The sequence below is a fragment of the Aythya marila genome (assembly GCF_965140915.1).
Source record: "Aythya marila genome assembly, chromosome: 1".
NCBI lineage: Eukaryota > Metazoa > Chordata > Aves > Anseriformes > Anatidae > Aythya > Aythya marila.
The window spans coordinates 100,500,358-100,516,965 of record NC_139042.1 but is presented as its reverse complement, the minus strand read 5'-3'; positions in this window follow the sequence as shown (position 1 = coordinate 100,516,965).

The window sequence follows — 16,608 nt, the reverse complement described above, 5'->3', positions numbered from 1 at the left end:
TAAATCACTGTTGTCATGATTAGTTATAAGTTACAAGTCTGATGAAACAGGCATGGTTCAGTTTCATTACCTTCCTTAACAGGCATTAAACATAAATCTAGATAAGAGAACTATAAACAATTGAGAAGAAAGTGAACAAATGCCCTTAAACTATGTTCTTCTCAAATCTGTTTAGGACTGCACCACAAATCTGAATCCCATGTGCATTAAATACAGAGAAGGTTTTGTTGCCTGGAAAGCAGTGCACCTGAGTTCATTAAATAGTGCAATGGTGCCTGAGAAAGGACTCCACATGAAGCCACACTAATAAACTTATTTGAATCATATTAATAATAAAAAAATAAATAAATAAAAAAAAAGACACAGCTTCTTCCTAGTCAATTTATCATAGGCTTCACACCCAACATGGTGGTGGTCTTTGCATAGAGTTAACAATGGATCAAAGTAATATTTTAAAGTGTAAGAAAATCAATGCTGATTTAGTAAATTCTTCTAGAATTTCTGCAAGTCTTCACCTGCAAAGAAGCAACCAAGTTTTAAATTAATTTGTGTGTGATAGTAAGTGTTTTGAATACAGACAAATGGGCAGACACAAAAAAAAAAAAGAGAGTTATTAGGTGACAGCACAAAATCTAGACCAATGGAAAGCTAAAGGGATTGAAGGAATTGATGACATAGCCTCATTTCTGTCATAATAATCACTCTTAAACTAGAAATAGAACTAATTATGTGAGAAAATGGAGGAACACATTAGACAAAACTGCATTGCATTTTTGATGATCTATAAGTAGACTGCCAAGTTTACCACTAAACCATTTCCCTAAGCAGCACATCTACATATCTTTTGTATAGCTCCAGAGGGGGTGAATCAATTACTTTCCTGAGCAGACAGTTCCAATGCCTCACAACCCCTTCAGTGAAGAAATTTTTTCCTAATATCATATAATCATAGAATCATTGAGGTTGGAAAAGTCCTCAAAGATCATCTGTTCCAACCATCACCCTACTACTAATGTCACCCAATAAACGATGTCCCTAAGCACCAAGAGCACCAAGTCCAACTTTTTCTTAAACACCCCCAGGGACTCCACCACTTCCCTGAAACTACCCAGTTCATCCAATTTATCAAATCTAAACCTCCTCTGGTGCAACTTGAGGCCATTTTCTCTTGTTCTATCACTTGTTGCTTGGGTGAAGAAATTGACACCCATCCCATTACAACCTCTGTTGAGATAGTTGTAGAGAGCGATAAAGTCTCCCCTTACCCTCCTTTTTTTTTTTTTTCCCCTAGGCTAAATAATCCCAGTTCCCTTAATTTCTCATCATAAGACTTGTTCTCTAGACCCTTCACCAGTTTTGTTGCCCTTCCTTGGACATGCTCCAAGACCTCAGTGTCCTTCCTCTAAGTGAGAGGCCCACGTCTGAATGCAGTATGCAAGTACAGGGAGACAACCACTTCCCTAGTCCTGCTCACCACTGTATTTCTGAGAGAAGCCAGGATGTTGTTGGCCTTCTTGGCCATCTGAGCACAATGTTGGCTCATATTCAGCAACCTATTGACCAATATCCCCAGGTCCACTGGTTAGCTTTCCAGCCAGTCTTCCCCCTGTCTGTAGCACTGGATGGTGTTGTTGTGCCCCAAGTGCTAGACCTGTCACTTAGACTTGTTGAATCTTGTACTCTTGGCCTCAGCCCATCGGTCCAGACCCCTTTGTAGAGCCTTCCTACACTCAAGCAGATCAACACTCCCTCCTAACTTGGTTTCATCTGCAAACTTACTGAGGGTGCACTTGATCCCCTCATCCAGATCATTGATAAAGATATTGAAGAGAACTGGCCCCAGTACTGAGTGCTGGGGGAGACCACTTCTGACCAGCCTCAAACTGGATTTAACTTCATTCACCACAAGTCTTTGGGCCCAACCACCCAGCCAGTTTTTAACCCAACAAAGTGTATGCCCATCCAAGCCATGAGCAGCCAGGTTCTCCAGAAGAATGATGTGGGAAACAGTGTCAAAGGTTTTACTAAAGTCTAGGTAGACAACATGCACAGCCTTTCCCTCATCCACTAAACATGTCATCTTGTCATAGAAAGAGATCAGGTTAATCAAGCAGGACCCGCCTTTCATAAACCCATGCTGACTGGGCCTGATCACATGGTTGTCCCGTATGTGCTGTGTGATGACATTCAAGACAGTCTGCTCCATAACCTTCCCTGGTCAGACTGATAGGCCTGTAGTTGCCTGGGTCCTCCTTCCAGCCTTTCCTGTAGATTCACATCTGCTAGCTGCAAGTCAACTGGCACCTCCCCTGATATATCTCCAGGACTACTGATAAATGATGGAAAATTGTCTTGGTGAGCACTTCAGCCAGCTCCTTCATTACCCTTGTACAGATCCAATCTGCCCCCATAGACTTGTGCACATCTAAGTGGTGTAGCAGGTCGCTATTTCCTCTTGGATTATGAGAGCTTTGTTCTGCTCCCTATCCCTATCTACCAGCTCAGAGGGCTGGTTACCCAGAGAACAACTGGTTTTATTACTAAAGACTTTCTGTTGCATTGTATTTCCAGAAGACATCTGGTAAGTTGAAGTTCCCCACAAGAACAAGGGCTAGATATAGTGAGACCTCTCCAAGCTGTTTATAGAATACTTCATCTGCCTCTTTATCCTGGTTGGGTGGTCTGTAAGAGATTCCCACCAAGACATCTTCCTTGTTGGCCTTTCCCCTGATTCTTACCCATAAACTCTCAACCCTGTTGTAGCCATTATTAAGCTCTAGAAAATTAAAACACTCCCTAACATACACAGCCACCCCACCACCCCACCTTCCTACCCTATCCCTTCTGAAGAGTTTATAGCCATCCACTGCAGAACTCCAGTCATGTGAGTCATCCCACTATGTTTCTGTGATAGCAACTATGTCATAGTTTTCCTGCTGCGAAATGACATCCAGCTCCTCCTGTTTGTTGCCCACACTATGTGCATTGGTGTAGATGCACTTCAGTTGGGCTAGTTATCCTGTCACCTTCTGGGGGGCAAAAGCTCTAATTGCTATGTGACCATTCTCAGGCACTTCCATGATTTCTAACCCATCAATATCCCTTGTGCCTTTGCTGTTGCATGGCTCTCCTACCTCTAATGAACTGACAAACCAAGTGATCTTGCTAGTCCACTATCCCACAAACATTGGCATACTGCCCCTAGGCTTATTTCTAGCAAGCCTAGTTTTATCCCTTTCACCCTTCAAATCCATTTTAAAGCTCTTTCATTGAGCCCTGCTAATTTCTGAGAAAAGATCCTTTTCCCCTTTTGAGACATGTGAACACCATCAATGCCAGCAAGCCTGGTGTCATGTAAAATGATCTATGAACAAAAAAAAAAAAAAAAAAAACCAGACAAAAAACAAATAAAAATCTGCTGGTCACAACAGGCTCAGAGCCAGGTATGGATATGCTGGCTCTTCCTACTTCTCCCCTCATCATTCCCTGCAACTGGAGGGATAGAGGAAAACACTACTTGTGCTCCTGATCTCTGAACTAGTTGTCCCAAGGCCCTGAAGTCTCTCTTGATTGCCCTCAGACTTCTTGGTGGAACTTCACCATTGCCTACCTGAAAAATCAATAATGGGTAATAATCTGAGGATTGTGCCAGGGAAGGGAGCTTTCTCTTCACATCTCTAACCCAGGCCCCAGGGAGGTAGCAGACTTCCCTATGATGTGGGTCTAGGCTGCATATTGTGTCTTCTGTTCCCTTCAGAGGGGAGTTTCCTATGATAATGGCCCATTTTTTTTGTTTGGTGGGAACTGTGTCAATGCAGGGCACAGGCCAACTTAACCTTGGTGACACCTCCAAGCCAGATGAACCATACTCCTAAATATTGTTCAGTTCCACTTGCAGAGCACTTACTATGTATTGCACAAGGGCACCTGGGAAGGTTGGGTGGTCACTAAGGAGATGCACCTGTTGCACCAGGCAGGAACTTTTCACCATTACCCATTAGGTCACTGCGTGCAGCTGGGTGGAGAGAGGACAGGGAATCCTCCATATTGTGTACTTCTTCAGCCTGTTGGGCCTGTCTCAGGAAAGGTAGGGAGCAATTCCAGTAGTCTATTTCCATCTGTCACTCCCTGATACTCCTCAAACTATTCACCTCCTCCTGGATCTGTGTCATTAAGATGAAGCATGCCTCCACCTGGGTACACCTCCCACAGGTATGCTCACTACTACCACACTGTACTGGTGTAAAAGTAGGGCACACCTTGCAGCCTGACACTTGGGAAGCGGTATGTTGGGAAGCTGCACCAATTGTAGTGGGTGGTGAGCTGTGACCTTCTGCTGGTCAAGCTGGCCATGCTTCAGTGCCCTACCTGTACTCTCCAGTACAAACTTCTGAGTAAGATGCTGTGCCATGCCCTTTTAGCCTGTCCTGGTCACTTTACTCCTGGTTGCTTACATTCCCTAGGGGTTGCCTATAAGAAGCTACATCTGACATAAATATAGCCAAGAATGCCCTAAAGCTATTGCTGTAATCTGAATAAGAAAAGCAATAGAATTACTGTTTAGATGTGTTATCTGTAGGTTCCTGCCCAGTACACCCCTCCAATAAACACAGAGTCAGAATCCACACCAAAGTCTTTTAATTAAATAATTAATTATATAACTGCAGAATCAGGTGCTTGGTAATCTTTCACAAAGCAAGCATACCTCTGGATTGAATCAACATTGTTTATTCACAGCAAACTTGTGAAACTATCTCTCTGGCTACTTTTAATTGGCTTTTTCTGCTCACCTAATATACTGAGTTTGTGCAATACAGTGGACAGGTGGGGTGGGCCACCAAATACTATTAGCATACATTAGCATTTTGATGGGTGTGTTTTTAATATGTTAATGACCATGAATGAGTGAAAGGTTACTATAGGTTCAGTCTAGAATCTACCTTCAGCTGTTTTTCTCCTTGTTTTCTATTTTTCATTCCTTATCTGCCTTGTTTTTGCTAGCTCAAGGTTACCAGTCTCCCTGTTTTCTTCAAGGTTTCCTTGTTTTCCTCACTGTAACACTACAGTTGTGCCAGTAATTTATACTACAATTTACTCCAGTATTGGTATAAAATGATGTATAAAATGTTGTATTTCTGAGAGTATTTTAATGTGATGCAGTTGAATAATGTTGAGAACTAAATTTTTTTTATCCATTTATCACTGATCGTGTCAATTGTGATTTATGAATTCCCAAAATAAAAAATAAAATAAAAGTCTGTGCATGTATTTCAGGAGACACTGAAAAATATTTAGAATTGTTCTTCTTAAGAGTACATGCAGTAGCAGACAATTATTTGGGAAAGGAATTTAATTGTCTAGATTGAGTATGTCTGATAAAGTGTCTGTTGCTTTCACTATACTGTCTTCTTATACCTGAAGGTAAAAACTTCCTCTTCCCTTTCTAGGTACAATTCCAATTAGCTAACTATGATGGCAGTCATAGATGTATCCAGAGATAGAACTGCAGCCTTAAATCATGTTTTACTTTCATTTTTATATTCTCTTTTAAGCTGTCTTTACTGTTCCTGTAAAACATTTCAGGTGATACAGTATATATATTTTCGAGGCATTGAGAGGTTCCGTTTAAGGAATAAATGCCTTTGAGAAAATTAACCTCAAACCTTTTATACTACCAGTAGCTATTCAAGAACACTATTATGTCAAGTGCTTTATTGTTGCTTTATTTTTTTGTTTTCTGGTAACAAGGGAAAGATATGGGTCAGTAGTTACAGGAAAAATGCAGCATCCTGTGTTCTACAAATTATACAGTAAGCCTTGTATCAAAAAGGAACAAGAAGTCAGAGTCTTCTGTCTTTTGAATGACTGTAAATTCACTAATGACACGGAAGAGAAAGGGAGATGGAAACTCCTTAGAACAGATGCTGCCAGGATGCTATGAATTGGGCTCTGCTGGGTGGGAGGCTTAGGAGAGCAGGCTGAAAATCAACACTCCTGCAGGGGCGTGTGGTAAGGCATGAGGATGAGAGAGGTGAGGAGAGGAAGAGACTGAGATGCCAACTGGCAGCACAAAATAAGTAAAAAAATAAATAAAGTGCATTTGGAATGCAGAAGAAAACAGAAAATTTGAATAGATGGAAGAACAAAGAGTGATGAGGGAAGACAGAAGGAAAAAAAAAAAAAGAGCCAGTTTTAACAAGAAATGGGTGTGGAACAAGTACTGAGTTTGCCCTCCCAAAACACTGAGGAAACAGCACAGAGGGTTGCATTAAGAGTTAGGGTAGCAGGACTGAAAGCCCAGGGGTTATGGGAACAGAAACTACTTGGTCGTAAGGGTAACCTAGATGTGAAATGAGTTTCTGTCTTCTGAGAGACAAATGGTGCTGGTACAGGAAACTAGAGGCAAGAGACGCAGCAAGGAGATGCTGCAGGGACAACAGAAGAGGTAGGCGCTATGGCCCAGCCTCCTCTCCCCAACCCATCTCACGAGCCAGGCCACCAAACCCAGGGAAGGCAGCCCTGCAGCAACAGGCATCTGCAAGAGGGCAGGTGGAGAGTAATTTTCTTTGCAGCTGCTGACACAATGGGTGATGCCACCTTTGGCCCTTTCACAGAGCTGCCTCTGCATGGCCCTGGGCCCCGATGAACCGGGCAACACCCTGACCCTGGCTTGGGCCCCACACTGAATACCTGGGATAGCTAGGCTGTGGCTGACTGCAGTCACCATCCCTTGCTCAGCCCAACTAACCTTACCAAGGGGCTGTGGGACAGGGCTGATCTGGGAGGGAGGCACTGCATTGCCCTGGTGGCTACACATCACCCACTGACATAAAAGAGTTTTCCAGAAGTAAACCTGGTGGCTCTAGAGTCTGACAGAAGTCTTGGGAGTAGCATGAGTATGTACAACATGTGAGGTGATCATTCTTAGGCACCGTCAGGTTCTGGGAGTCTCTGCTGAAAGGGTACTTTCATTCCAGAATTTCTCTTATACCTTCCTACCAGAATGTCAGTGAAAACAATATTATCTCTTCACTGTGTTTCTGTGGAGACAAAAAATAAATAAATAATATTTTTTTCATGTTCAAATGTTTGCATTTGCAGTCTTAATAATACCTATGGATATGTGTGATACTTTTTGCACTGTACTGGAAAAAGACCTGAGTTTGAATTTAGACTGAATTTGTGGACCTACTTGCAAGAAATATATATATAGATATACCTATATAATATATCTATATATCTATTATATATATGTATTTCTTGCAAGTAGGTCCACAAATATATACATATCTGTATAAAAAACATTATTTATAAGAACCTTGCACCATTACTTGTGAGTTACTCAGTTCCACACACTGTTTAGTTTTCATTTGGTTCATACAGGTCTGTGCTGGGAGAACTTGCTGTTTTTTGGTGTTTAAACAGGGATGAAGATTTTATTTTATTTTATTTTATTTTTTGAATGAAGAGCATACAGTTTCTGAACTAAATAAAACTGGAAGACGTAGCTCAAATGACAACATTGACACAACCATATCACTGCTTCCTAACTTTCCAATGCCATTCTGTTCTCTGTGTTTTCCTCCTTTCTCCTCTCCTCTTCCCCAAATTACAATGTTTAAATTGTTTACTAAGTATAAACCAACATTTTTGTTTCTTTGCAATGCTTATAATTTATTTTAAAATAACTGTGTTAATATACTTGTGGGAGAGAAAACTGGAAAGTTGGAATGAAGAGAAATGAACACTTAGAAAGCAGAATGAGTGAAATATAAAGTGGTTGATTTGGGCCCGAATGAACGAGGAGACCGAATTAATACCCTTGCTTAGCTGCTTATGCAAGGTCACGCAAGTCCATGAGCTGATTTCCAACAATACACTGGAAGCATTACAGGATACGTTTTTACCCAAGATATCTCAGCCATCCCTTCACAGAACAATTAAGTTTAACCTTATAGACAGTTATCCCTAATTAGTGTCCATGATTACTGCTTAAAAGGTGTGTCAGTCTCCTCCTTCTCTGACTGTGTTCTTGACTTTTTTTTTCTCTTAGTCAAGTGGCCAGAAGCTGTTGATATATGCAACTATTCAGTTTTTATTAGGAAGCTTTATGTATATTTTTTCAGTTAAAAATTTGAATCCCCAGTAGAGAGCAGCTTCTGACTCTTCACAGTTTTTCATGAGACATATAGCTATGAAAAAATAATGCATCCTTCAATAATTAATGACCAGACTTCACAGAAATCAAGAGTAAATTACTAAAGAACTTAACTAAGAGCTCACAATAATGCTGATGAAATTCATGGTCAAATTATTCAGAACAATCAAGTATTTAAAATATAAATTTCCCATAGTTTCATATAAGCTTGAAAACATTTTTCATATATACAAAAAGTAAGGAGTATTTAGCAAAGCTTGCCATGAAGTATAAGGTATGTTAATGTTTTGATGAAATCAGGACATGACTCATAGCTAGACTCAGTAGGTCATGTATAGGAGAATGAAAAATCAGTGAGTTATATGATTTTCAAGAAAGTTAGGAGTTCTGCAGAAGTTCTGAGACTGTCAGAATAGCAACTGCTTAGAGCTTCCAACCTCCTTGCAGCTACCCACCAAAATTAGGGAAAAATCTAGACTAACGTGAAGAAAAAATTGGAACCTGTATTTTACAGAAAACTTATTTTGGGACATAACGCAAGGATCTAACACCCTCAACTTCAACGTATGATATATACTCTGTTCTTTCCAAATCGCTAGCTTAACCAGTATATGTGGCTGCAATAGCTGTATTTTCATTAAAAGTAACTGAACAGTTACAAAATTAAATGTAGTTTTCTTTATCCAGTATGTAAATGTAGACCCGATCTATGCAACATAGCCAAATTACATCTAGAACTAATTGTCATTTGATTATGGAAAACAGAAAAAAATCTTGTTTATATGAAAGACAAAGAACTTGCAAACACAGAATCACAGTATCATCTAGGTTGGAAGAGACCTCCAAGATCACCTAGAGATCAACCTCTGAGCAAACACTAACAAGTCCTCCACTAAACCATATCACTAAGCTCTACATCTAAATGTCTTTTAAAGACCTCCACGGATGGTGATACCACCACTTCACTGGGCAGCCCATTCCAATGCCTAACAACCCTTTCAGTAAAGAAGTTTTTCCTAATATCCAACCTAAACCTCCCCTGACACAACTTCAGCCCATTCCCCCTCACCCTGTCACCAGGCATGTGGGAGAATAGACCAATCCCCACCTCACTACAGCCTCCTTTAAGGTAGGTAGAGTGCGATAAGGTCACCCCCTAGCCTCCTCTTCTCCAGACTGAACAAGCCCAGCTCCCACAGCTGCTCCTTGTAAGACTTGTTCTCCAGACTCCTAACCAGCTTCGTTGCCCTTCTCTGGACTCGCTCGAGCACCTCAATGTCCTTCTTGTAGTGAGGGCCCCAAAACTGAACACAGTACTCAAGGTGCGGCCTCTCCAGAGCCAAGTACAGGGGGACAATCACTTCCCTAGACCTTCTGGCCACACTGCTTCTTATACAAGCTAGGATCCTGTTGGCCTTCTTGGCCACCTGAGCACACTGCTGGCTCATACATGTATTCAGCTGACTATCAAACATCACTCCCAGGTCCTTCTCTGCCAGGCAGCTTTCCAGCCACTCATCTCCCAGCCTGTAGTGCTGCTTGGGGTTGTTATGCCCCGGGTGCAGGACCCAGCATTTGTCCTTGATGAACCTCATACAATTGTCCTCAGCCCATCGGTGCAGCCTATCCAGATCCTCCTGCAGAGCTTTCCTACCCTCGAGCAGATCGACACACGCACCTAACTTGGTGTCATCTGCAAACTTACTGAGGGTGCACTCAATCCCCTCATCCAGATCACTGATAAAGATGTTAAAGAGAACTGGCCCCAGTACTGAGCCCTGGGGGACTCCACTAATGACTGGCCTCCAACTGGATTTAACTCCATTCACCACCACTCTTTGGGCCCGGCTACCCAGCCAGTTTCTCACCGAACAAAGTGTGCGCCAGTCCAAGCCAAGAGCAGACAGTTTCTCAAGGAGAATGCTGGGGGAAACGGTGTCCAAAGCCTTACTGAAGTCAAGGTAGAACACAACTACAGCCTTTCCCTCATCCACCCAACACGTCACTTTATCGTAGAAGGAGATCAGGTTCATCACGCAGGACCTGCCTTTCATAAACCCATGCTGACTGGGCCTGATCGCCTGCTTGCCCTGCAAATGCCACATGATGACACTCAAGATAATCTGCTCCATGAGCTTCCCTGGCACTGAGGTCAAACTAACAGGCCTATAGTTTCCCGGGTCTACCTTCCATCCCTTCTTGTAGATGTGCATCACATTTGCTAGCCACCAGTCGACTGGTCCCTCCCCTGATAGCCTGGACTGCTGATAAATGATGGAAATTGGCTTGGCCAGCTCCTCTGTCAGTTCTCACAGTACTCTCAGGTGGATCTCACCCAGCCCCATCGACTTGCATACATCTAAGTGCTGTAGCCGGTTGCCAACCATTTCCTCGTGGATTGTGAAGGCCACATCCTGCTCCCCATCCCCTTCCACCAGCTCAGAGTATATTCTCTTGATACTGGGTATCAAGAGAATAACTGGTCTTGCCACTAAAGACTGAGGCAAAGAAGGCATTAAGCACCTCAGCCTTTTCCTCATCTCTCGTCACTAAGTTTCCCCCTGCATCCAGTAAAGGAGGGAGATTCTCCTTAGTCCTCCTTTTTTTGTTAATGTATTTATCAAAAGATTTTCTGTTGTCTTTAATAGCAGTAGCCAGATCGAGCTCTAGATGAGCTTTGGCCTTTCTAATTTTGTCCCTACACATCCTTACAACATCCTTATAATCCTTCTGAGTGGCCTGCCCTCTTTTCCAAAGATCATAAGCTCTCTTTTTTTTCCTAAGCTCTAACTACAACTCTCTGTTCAGCCAGGCCAGTCTTCTTCCAGGTCATCTAGTCTTTGGGCACGTGGGGACAGACCACTCCTGAGCCATTAAGATTTCCTTCTTAAGGTGTGCCCAACCTTCCTGGACTCCTCTGCCCTTCAGGACTGCCTCACAAGGGACCCTGCCAACCAGCATCCTGAACAGCTCAAAGTCTGCCCTCTGGAAGTCCAAGACAGCAGTTTTACTGGTCCCCCTTCTGGCTTTGCACAGAATAGAGAACTCCACCATTTCATAGTCACTCTGCCAAAGACAGCTCCCAGCCACCACATCTCCCACCAGTCCTTCTCTGTCTGTGAACAGAAGGTCCAGCAGGGCACCTCCCCTAGTAGGCTCACTAACCAGCTACATCAGGAAACTATCTTCCACGCTCTCCAGAAACCTCCTAGACTGCTTCCTCTGAGCTGTATTGCATGTCCAGTATATGTGTGGGAAGTTGAAGTCCCGCACAAGGACAAGAGCTGATAATTTCACAACTTTTGCCAGCTGCCTGTAGAATTCCTCATCTGTCTCCTCATCCTGGTTTGGCGGTCTGTAACAGACCCCCAACAGGATGCTTCCCTTGTTGGCCTTCCCACCAATCCTAACCCATCCTAACTCAATCCTAACCCATCCTAACTCAACCTTACCATTCCCAGTCTCAGCCTTGAATTCCACAATATCAAAACACTCTCTAAAATAGAGAGCCACACCACCACTCCTGTGCTGCTTGACTTTTCTGAAGAGCCTATAGCCAGTCATTGCAGCACTCCAGTCATGGGAGTGGTCCCACCACATTCCAGCAATGGCAACGAAGTCATAGCTATCCTGCTGCATGATGGCTTCCAGCCAAGGGAAGGAAGATTGAGAAGAACCACAAATAAATACTAATCCCTATGGGATATACACTTTAAATATAATGACCACTTAAAATATTTTTTGGTCTTTCAGGATTAGGGAAAAAAATCACAAAAAGAATTATTACCCACTGAAGTTATTTGCCATGTGGTATGGTGGGGTTCAGTCTCTTCTCCCAAGGAACAAGTGATAGGACAAAAGGAAATTTCCTCAAGTTGCACCAGGGGAAGTTTAGGTTGGATATTTGGAATTTCTTCATTTTAAGGGTTGTGAGGCATTGGAATGGGCTGCCCAGGGAAGTTGGACTTGATGATCTTAGAGGCCTTTTCCAACCCAAATGACTCTATGATTCCTTTAAATTTTACTTCATGGCAAAATAGTACATCAACAAACAGGCAATTTAATTGAACTCAGATGTACAAAGGGATGACACAGTATAATTTTCTGTCAATAACCTATGAATTGTGCTTTTTTTTTTTTGGTCCTGGTAAACTGTTTATGCCTTATACACTGAATTTATAAATAAAATAATGAAGTTGGTCTTTCTCCAGAAACATGTCAAATGTAACTACATTTTTTTTTAATTTTATTTTATTTCCTATTTGTATTATCATCATAGTTATGGGACAAGCTGCATGAATTCTCCCAGTAACAAAAATGTCCTGAAAACTGACTGAAAAAAAAATTTGCAATACAATTTCATTTCTCTTGCTTCAAATTTAAAAGCAGAATTGCAATTCAGGGTTCTGAACTGCTGTCAAATTGCTTTCGGCACTGTAGCATGTCCAGAGGCAAGTTCCTACATGGTCTCACTTGAATTTTACTCAGCTCAAACCTCAGGAACATTCTTAACTAGCACAGTTGGAAAAAAAAGGAAAAAAAAGAAAAAAAAAAAGAAAAGAAAAAAATCGCTTTTAATTGAATATTCTCCAGTGATAAAATGACATAAATGATAGACCATGCTGTATTTGTTGTGATATATTTAACATCTTGGGTGTGCATGCATGACTCTTTGGAAAGACTTCAAACCACATAGTGTTATGTGAGATTTAAATTATGATATCCAAAATATTTGCATAAGCATCTTAAAAGTATATGTATGTATGTGTGTACACGTGCAAACATAAACACATACATGTATAAATCTTTCTATCCTGTTTAACTGATAGCTTCAAGAAGGAAAAATAAAACAAAACAACAACAAAAGATCAACATTAGAACACTAGAATACATTGTTATATGATTAAGGCTAAATATATAGTTTTTAATACAACACTTTAATCAGTGGGAGACTTGGGATCACCATTTGTCTTATGAAGAAAAGGCAAGAGTGCAGCTTCTCAACTGGTAAAAGTCAGATAAGTTGGAGTTAATGGATATATGCTGATAGAAACCTGAAAATCTGTCCTAGATAATAACTTTAACAGATGGTGAGCTATCAGGTATAAAAAATACCACTAGCATTGAAGATTATAGGCAAACAGCAGCTTTCTTTCAGTCATGGATGAAAAGAGCAAAAAATTGGAGTTTAAATGGTAGAATATCCCTTTATTTAACATATACATGTTTAATAGTGTCATTTTATGTGTGAACTGCAAGGCATAGAGTATGATCTTCATCACACAATCAAGGGCTCACAAAATAATTCAATTATAGGGACCAGGCTAAGGTAGGATATCTAACCTATCTCATCTAACAGCCTTCATTTACCTTTTAAAAATACCAAATTCTGCTAGTTCAAGGTTTGCTAACAGTATCTGTTTGATTTATTTTTTTAGACTCTTCTATTTGAACACCAGTACATTCTTAGCATAATCCATACATAAGGTGCACCCCCTTTATCTATAACAAGAATTGGTAATACATCTTTCACCATTTTCAACACCTAATGCCTAATGTCTCCACACACACAATGCTTCTATAATGCTCTAACTCAAGCCTATCCACACTTTTTCTGTTGGTACTTCCTCCTTTTTTGTGCTTCAGCTCAGGAGTTTCCTCTTCAGTGACACTGTCCACCTTCTACACTTGTATGCTCTTGCACTTTAAAGTGGATTAGTATTATTACAAAGCATTTCCTTCATGATCAGACAGCTTTCCTGGTCCCTTCACCCTGCACTGCTTCCTGCCTATCAGTTCCCTGAGCAAGCTCATTCTCCTGAAGCCCCGGGTCATTCTTCTGCTTACTTCCCTCCTCTGGTAAAAAACTGCCATAAGACTGGTCCAGTTGTAAAATTAGAAAAATTGTACTTACCTTCAGTGGAGTGTTTCATTGGTCTACATATATGTGTGTCCTTATTCTCTGATATATGAAGAAAGCATGTCACATATTTCTTATGTTTCTTATCATATATAAGATATACATTTGTCACAGTGGGATAAGTTTTGAATAAGAGAAAACTAGTAGATACTAAAGAAATTGTCAAACTCAATGGAAATGGGAGGCAGAATGCTACGTCAAGTTTTATCAAAGCCAAAAGTTCTGTAATGATGTATTACAACTAGATGATACACATTAAATACTATGTTGAAATATTTTATTATTATATTACTATTACAGGGATTTTAAAAGTCACCTTGGAAAAGGCTTCTTGTCTTCCAGTTTCTTCTTTTCTTCACCAGCATTTTTGGGAACACTGTTAGTATTGAGAAGTCTGTAACCTGGAATATGCAAGTGAATCATAATAGGAGCAGTAATCAGTAAGATAAGGGAAAAAAATGACACACATAAAGTAAGACCATGTGCATTTTCTCCATCAGATTTTTGGAAATGTGAATAGCGTTAGTGCAGTTTAGAAGTAATGGCAATGATGGTTATGTGGCAATATCTGTTAAATACATACTAGATGAAGTTTTTTATTATAAGAACCACGTTAAATGTTTAAAACCATTTTAGAGTTCTTTCTGCATGTCTCTGCAATGCAAATTTTATTGAAGCTTTGCTATCTTTTACAGAAGAACACTTCCTGCCATAATTTTGATCTATTTTAGTAGTAGTGAGTATGCTTGTTTCTAGTGATGAGAACAGACACATGTTTATACAGGATGCTTATCCATAAGTAGATACATGGATAACATGTGAAAGTGTGTTTAGTACCTTACGGATATGTTATCCGTAGGAGAGTGAATGCACTTTTATGTAATCCAGCAGAAAGGCTACATTGAGGAAAAGCCATCACATTTACTTTCTACAAAGTCTAACTGGTTCTTTTAGTCTGAAGAAAAAAATCAGAGATGAAATAAAAAAGGCAGTAGACATGGTGTTTGGATCACATGTACTGTAGAGGTCCACTAAGAATGAGAGTATGATAAATTGAGTCTGGATCTGTACCATGGACTCCTTTCTATCTCATGCATGCACTTTTACTTCATTTGAACAGAAAGATGCAGAAGAATATGATGATCTGTCATGAACTCACCCCAGTGTACTCATGAAATACTTCTGGGGCTCATAGCCAGAATTAGAAATGATTTTAGTGAAACTGATTTCACCATGATGTGATGAAACTTTTTATGCTAGGACAGCTTCTTCTATGTATATGTTATCTCTGCAACCTTTGAATGATGTGATAACCACAGCTTTGACGTGAATCTACTAAAAACATCCTGTAGTGCGTTAAAAGCTCAAGAAGAGCTTTTAACTTCAAAGAAAACTAGTGTTGTTAGAATGTAGGCTATAATATTTGGCTATTTATAGGGAGAAAACTGGGTCAAATCATTGTGACTAGATCAGAAAAGTTGAAAAGCGGTTTATACAAAATTCTCATTCTGCACATGGTATTCTTTTGGAAAAGTCCTGGTTTCCAGCCTTGGTTTCACTCAGCTGTGCCTCTGGGAATTGTTGAAAACCCTTTACTATTTCCTCTCGTTCATGAGAAGCTTTTCTTTCTATAGCCTGAGAGGCTTAGTTGTGGATCTCCTTCCCCACTCTTTTCAGTAGTTTCTCCATCCTCAGACGAGCTGTATGTTCCTTGCTTCCAAGACTCTCCTTTACCTGCCACATCCTTCATTCTCTCCAAAATGTTTTTCCTTTGGGCAGTAGCAACTGATCCAAAAAGGTAAGAAAAATGTCCCTCTCTCTCCTGCAAGTGTCACCTAATCTCATGATTAGAAGAGAAGAATAGTAGAAGAATATACTATACAAACAGAGAACACAAATAGAACCTACATTGATTGCCACACAATCACCCTGAATGAAGAGTGGAACAAATTGCTACAAGAAGCAATATTAGCATAGCTGTGAGTACCTAATACTCACCAGTGTACTCTGTCCATGACTGCACACATGCCACTATTGGCTAGTAAAAGGTTTGGCAGAGTATAGACTTGTGTAGTAGTAGATACTAGTGTAGATGTGGATCAGTTGAATTGCTTTTACCTATTTCTAGTGGGAGATCCCTGCTCTAGTGGAGACCCCTGATGATGAAAGTAGGCAGAAAAATAGGCTTTTTTTTTTTTTTTTTTTTAATGTGAGCTGCTTCATTTTAAAATACTTGCAGGTTGGAAGAACATAGAGACAACTACACTTTTCCTGTTATCTATCACTGTTTTCTTTTTCAGTTCCTACAGTAGTATGCTTTTGAAAGATCTGTGCTAGATGTTCAGCAATATCTAAGGGACATCTGACATCTGCCTTTTTCCTTTTTCTTTTCACAGAATCACAGAATGTTAGGGATTGGAATGAACCTTGAAAGATCATCTAGTTCAATTCCCCTGCCAGAATAGGAACACCTAAATCATGTCACACAGGAATGTGTCCAGGCGGGTTTTGAATGTCTCCAGAGCTGGAC